The sequence below is a fragment of the Somniosus microcephalus genome, chromosome 8 (genome assembly GCF_052327205.1).
Source record: "Somniosus microcephalus isolate GS21.2 chromosome 8, FLI_Smic_1.0, whole genome shotgun sequence".
Classification (NCBI taxonomy): domain Eukaryota; kingdom Metazoa; phylum Chordata; class Chondrichthyes; order Squaliformes; family Somniosidae; genus Somniosus; species Somniosus microcephalus.
The window spans coordinates 79,203,208-79,209,486 of record NC_140994.1 but is presented as its reverse complement, the minus strand read 5'-3'; positions in this window follow the sequence as shown (position 1 = coordinate 79,209,486).

Sequence of the window (6,279 nt, the reverse complement as noted above, 5' to 3'; positions counted from 1 at the left end):
CGCCAGGATGGCATAAGTCAGTATGAAGATCCGCCAGAGTCGAAGTTGACATAGAAGAGCAGAATGCCCGCGTGAGGGTATCCGGGGCCACATTCTCTTTGCCGGGTCGATAATGTATGGTGTATCCAAAGGCGGCCAATTCCATCCTCCAGTGTTGTATTTTGTTATTCTTGATCTTAGTGCGTTTCCGGTTATCCAGCATAAAGGCCGCGGAGCGCTGATCGGTTATAAATGTGAAATGGCGACGAGCGAGAAAATGACTCCATTTACGTACCGCTTCGATGATGGCCGTAGCCTCCTTCTCGACAGGAGGATAATGGAGCTCGCTACCCTGCAAAGTTCTGGACAGAAATGCAACGGGTCGACCACCTTGATTCAAGGTAGCAGAGATCGCCACATCCGATGCATCGCACTCGACCACGAAAGGAAGATTTTCATCAATGGAACGAAGCGTGGCTTTTTCCAGTTGTCGCTTGAGGAGGTTGAAAGCTGAAATAGCCGTTGCCTCTAATGGAAATGACTTTGCATGAAGCAGGGGTTGGATCTTATCGGGGAAGTGGGGTATCCATTTTGCATAATAGGCAAACATGCCGAGTGCCAACGAGGAGAGCCAAGATTCGTAGGGGGAGGGAGCTCCTGAAGCGGACAAAGTCGCTTCGGATCCGGTTTGATGACACCATTGCCCACCCAGTAGCCAAGGACGTTGACTGATGGTGCTGATTTCACAGATTTGGACTCATTTAAGGTTAAGTTGCGATGACGGAGAATGTCAAAAAATTTCTGGAGATTGGCATCATGCTCCTTCTGGTCATGCCCAGCAATGGTGATATTATCCAGATATGGAAAAGTGTCTGTTAAGTTCTCCTGTTTGACTAGGCTATCCATTGCCCGTTGAAAGACGGCCACCCCATTGGTGACCCCAAATGGAAGGCAACAAAACTGGTAAAGCCGACCATTGGCCTCAAAGGCCGTATACTTCTTGTCAGAGTCCTTTAACGGCACTTGATGATATGCGCTCTTTAAATCAAAAGTTGAAAATACCTTGTAGTTGGCAAGGTTATTGACCATGTCATCGATGCGTGGTAGTGGGTAGGCATCCAGGTCGATATATTGGTTAATAGTTTGCGAGTAATCGATGCAAAGACGTTTCTTGTGTTGCTTCAGAGGATTTTTAACAACAATGACTTGAGCCCGCCAGGAAGATGAACATGGCTCAATGATACCGTCAGCTAGAAGGCGAGAGATTTCTGTCTCGATAAAGGATCGATCATCTTGGCTGAAACGTCATGATTTAGTGACTATGGGCTTACATCAGGGGGAAAGATTGGCAAACAAGGAGGGCTCGCCGAGTGAAGCTGCCGAAAGCGCACAAAACGATACTTTGCAAATAGTAAGCTCCGGCTTTGACCCTCCAAACTCGAAAGTGAGTTTTTTGTGTTGTTTCTGGAAATCCTGTCCCAGGAGCACATCACTACATAGGTTCTTGAGCACCCCGAGCCGGGTGGAGAAATAAGTGCGGCCATTGAGAATAAGGTCGACAAGACAAAAGCTGGAAGAATTGGTGGTCAGTGTCGTCAGAGCCATTGCAATTTCCCTGTCCGAGGGGTAAATACACAGTTTTAACTTACTGACAGCCCATTCACTAATGAAGCTGTCAGAGCTGCATGAGTCGATTAGTGCACTCAAAATGTGTCCATTTACTGAAACCTTCATGGCTGCATGGGACAGACTTTGGGGAAAAACAGCTGTGATGGGAGGAGGGGCAGTTTTACCCTTGACAGCTGTAACCTTAGTCATGGTTCTTGGGGGAGGAGCCATTTTATAGATTGCAGCTGTAACCTTAGTAGTGGCTCTTGGGGGGAGGAGCAGTTTTATAGATAGTAGCTGCAAAACTAACAGGAGCTCTCGACCGGTATACCTTAGAAAAGTGGCCTTTCTTACTAACAGCGGCTCTTGACTGGCATACATTATAAAAGTGACCTTTCTTGCTGCAATGATTGCAGGTCGCATTACGAGCAGGACAAAATTTCGTATAATGGAACGCACCTCCACAGAAGAAACACTTCCTTCCAGATTGCCAAGATGCCGCTAGGGCGGGGTCATCATCAGTGTAGGTTTCTGGGGTAGGGTTGTCATCAGCCAGGTTGGAGTCATCATCCGTGAGGGCTTCCGCCCGAGGCCTATCGAAAGAGTCACTAAAAGTGATAGCAGCAGCCCGTGCACGTGGTGAAAGATAGGTGTCTGCATTCCTCTTGGCTAAGTCCAGAGAACATGCCTGGTCATATGCAGCCTGTAACTTGAGTGTTTTATTCTCCAACAGATGCTGATGTATGAAGGGAGACGCAATCCCATTAATAAAGGAATCACAAATTAACTCCTCCTGGTACTGCTCAGTTGTAACAGCTTTAAGATTACAATCCTTGCTGAGCCTGCGAAGTTTCTGAAGGAATTTGTCAAGTGATTCCCCGAGTTGTTGTCGAGTTGTGGCCAGTAGATGCCGAGCAAAAATTTCATTTGGGGACTTGACATATAGTTTCTGTAGTATTTAGATAGTGGCGTCATAGTCTACACAGCCTTCGATATAATCAAACACATGAGGGGATACATAATTAGCAAGTATCTCTAATTTATCAGGAACATTTTCACCACACACCCTGAGGAAGTTGCTGAAAGTACAATACCAGTGTTTCCATACCTTAGCAGCTGTAGGTGAATTCGGGTCCAGGTCGAGACGGGCGGGTCTGAGTAGTGACATAATAAAACTCACTACGCATTTGGTTTGAACATAAAGCAAGGCTTTAATCAACTTGTTTCAGAACATGGATGTCTAGTTGTACTTCACTAGTTCCGTGTCTTACAAAATGTCCCTGGCAAGCTGGGGCTGACGCCCGAGTATTTATACTCCTTGGACGGCGCCACCAGCTGGCCATCCAGCGCTATTTCATGAGTAGTTTCTTGATGAATGATGAGATTTATAACAAGTAGTTTCTCCATGATGGATCGATTACTTGTCTGAGTTCCCTTCTACGGTTCGAGTCGTAGCTGGCTGTTCCCGAAATCACCCAAAGCGTGGAGTCGATATCAAGTTGATTAAATTGATGTAATAAAACTCACTACGCACCTGGTTTGAGCATAAAGCAAGGCTTTAATCAACTTGTTTCAGAACATGGAGGTCTAGTTGTACTTCACTAGTTCCTTATCTTACAAAATGTCCCTGGAAAGCTGGGGCCTATGCCCGATTATTTATACTCCTTGGACGGCGCCACCAGCTGGCCGTCCAGTGTTATTTCACGAGTAGTTTCTTGATGAATGATGAGATTTATAACAGCGCCTTTAACATAATAAAATGTCCCTAGGCACTTCACAGGAGTGTTAGCAAACAAAATTTGACACCGAACCGCATAAGGAGACATTAGGACAGATGACCAAATGCTTGTTCAAAGAGGTAGGTTTTAAGGAGTGTCTTAAAAGAGGAGCGCGGTTTAGAGAGGGAATCTCAGAGCTTAGGTCCTAGGCAGCTGAAAGCCGGACTGGGAACCATTGTCGGTCAGCGAGCATGGGAATGATGGGTGAACTGGACTTGGCACAAATTAGGATACGGGCAGCAGAGTTTCGGATGAGCTCAAGTTTATGGAGGGTGGAAGATGGGAGACCAGCCAGGAATGCATTGGAATAATCAAGTCTAGAGGTAACAAAGGCATGGATGAGGGTTTCAGCAGCAGATGAGCTGAGGCAGGGGCAAAGTTACGGAGGTGGAAGTAGGCAGACTTGTTTTGGTGCAGATATGTTGTTGGCCACGTTCCCTCTAATTTTTTTTTTGTGCGTAGTCGCTTTAACTGGCTGCGTGGCCCATTAAAATTTTCACGCATGTGCGGTTTCTTCCATGTAAAAGCCAGCGAGCGGCCTGTGCGGGACTTCCAGACCATTGCGTGGCCACTTGGCCACACATCTTAGCGGGAACGTTGGTGGTCGGAAGCTCATTTTAGGGTCAAATATGACACCAAGGTTGCAAACAGTCTGGTTCCGCCTCAGACAGTTGCCAGGGAGAGGGATGGAGTCGGTGGCTAGGGAACGGAGTTTGTGGTGGGGACTGAAAACAATGGCTTCAGTCTTCCCAATATTTAGTTGGAGGAAATTTCTGCTCATTCAGAACTGGAATTTAGAGACAGTGGAGGGGTTGAAACTGACGCTGTGTTTTCAGATGATGTCGCCGAGGGGCAGCATGTGGATGAGAAATAGGAGGGGGCTAAAGATAGATTCTTGAGGAAGATATTAATAGACTTCAAGAGGACATAGACAGGCTGGTGGAATGGGCGGACACATGGCAGATGAAATTCAACGCAGAAAAGCGTGAGGTGATACATTTTGGTAGGAAGAACGAGGATAGGCAATATAAGCTAAATGGTACAATTTTAAATGTAAGAAGTCACACAACACCAGGTTATAGTCCAACAGTTTTATTTGAAATCACAAGCTTTCGGAGCGCTGCTCCTTCGTCAGGTGAAGTGGAGAGGTGCATAAAGACACAGCTTATATAGTCAGAGAATAATGCCAGATGATTACAGGTAATCTTTCTAACTGCCATTTATCACACCTTGGCAGAGAGACAATCACAGCAATCAAATGTGTGAATGGTGTCCAAACAGGTTAGACAGGAAAACATTACATCAAAGAACAATGAGGTGGGGTCACAAGGGGTCAAATGTTGCAGATGCTGGGGTCTGTATAAAAAACAAAAAACAGACAAAAAAACATTGATTTCCAGCAAAAAAAAACGTTTTTTTGTCTTCATACAGACCCCAGCATCTGCAACATTTGACCCCTTGTGACCCCACCTCATTGTTCTTTGATGTAATGTTTTCCTGACTAACCTGTTTGGACACCATTCACACCTTTGATTGCTGTGATTATCTCTCTGCCGAGGTGTGATAAATGGCAGTTAGAAAGATTACCTGTATGTGATGAAATATGTCATTCATCAGACTCTGTATTTAACTACATATATTGTATTGCCTGCTCCTGTGTTTGTATTGCCTGCTCCTGTGTTTTACCTTGTATTGTATATAGTGCACCGCCCCCTTTCTCCCCATTGGGTGTGTCGGCTCCGCCCATACCTGGCCCTACTTAAGACAAGCCCAGGCTTGTCTTGCAGCAGAACAGCAGAATGCTAGGTGAAGACACAGGCATCTTTCTTTGCTAATAAAAGCCTTGTTTTATCCAGTTAACTTTGAGCCTTGAAGTTATTGAGGCGCATCACTGTAATCATCTGGCATTATTCTCTGACTATATAAGCTGTGTCTTTATGCACCTCTCCACTTCACCTGACGAAGGAGCAGCGCTCCGAAAGCTTGTGATTTCAAATAAAACTGTTGGACTATAACCTGGTGTTGTGTGACTTCTTACATTTGTCCACCCCAGTTCAACACCGGCATCTCCACACCATGGCTACAATTTTAAAGGGGGTGCAAGAAGACAGAGATCCAGGGGTGTTTGTGCACAAATCTTTGAAGGTGGTAGAACAGGTTAACAAAGCAGTTAATAAAGCATATGGGATCCTGGGCTTTATAAATAGAGGCCTAGAGAACAATAGCCAGGAAGTTATGCTAAATCTTTATAAAACACTAGTTCGGCCCCAGCTGGAGTATTGTGTCCAATTCTGGGCACCACACTTTAGGAAGGATGTGAAGGCTCTGGAGAGGGTGCAGAAGAGATTGACTAGAATGGATTCAGGGATGAGAGATTACAGTTACATGGATAGACTGGAGAAGTTGGGGTTGTTCTCCATAGAGCAGAAAAGGCTAAGAGGAGATTTAATAGAGGTGTTCAAAATCATGAAGGGTTTAGATAGAGTAAATAAAGAGAAACTGTTTCCAATGGCTGAAGGGTCGAGAACCAGAGGACATAGATTTAAGGTAATTGGCAAAACAACCAGAGGTGACATGAGGAAAAACTTTTTTACGCAGCGAGTGGTTAGGATTTAGAATGCACTGCCTGATAGGGTGGTGGATACAAATTCAATAGTGGCTTTCAAAAGGGAATTGGACAAATACTTGAAGGAGAAAAAATTGCAGTGAAATGGGGAAAGAGAGGGGGAGTGGGACTAACTGGATTGCTCTTCGAAAGAGCCGGCACAGACTTGATGGGCTGAATTGCCTCTTTCTGTGCTGTACTATTCTATGATTCTATAACTCCAGACGGAACGGGAGAAGCCATTGCAGGTGATTCTCTGGGTACAACTGGATAGATCAGAATGGAAGCAGGCAAGTGCAGTCCCACACA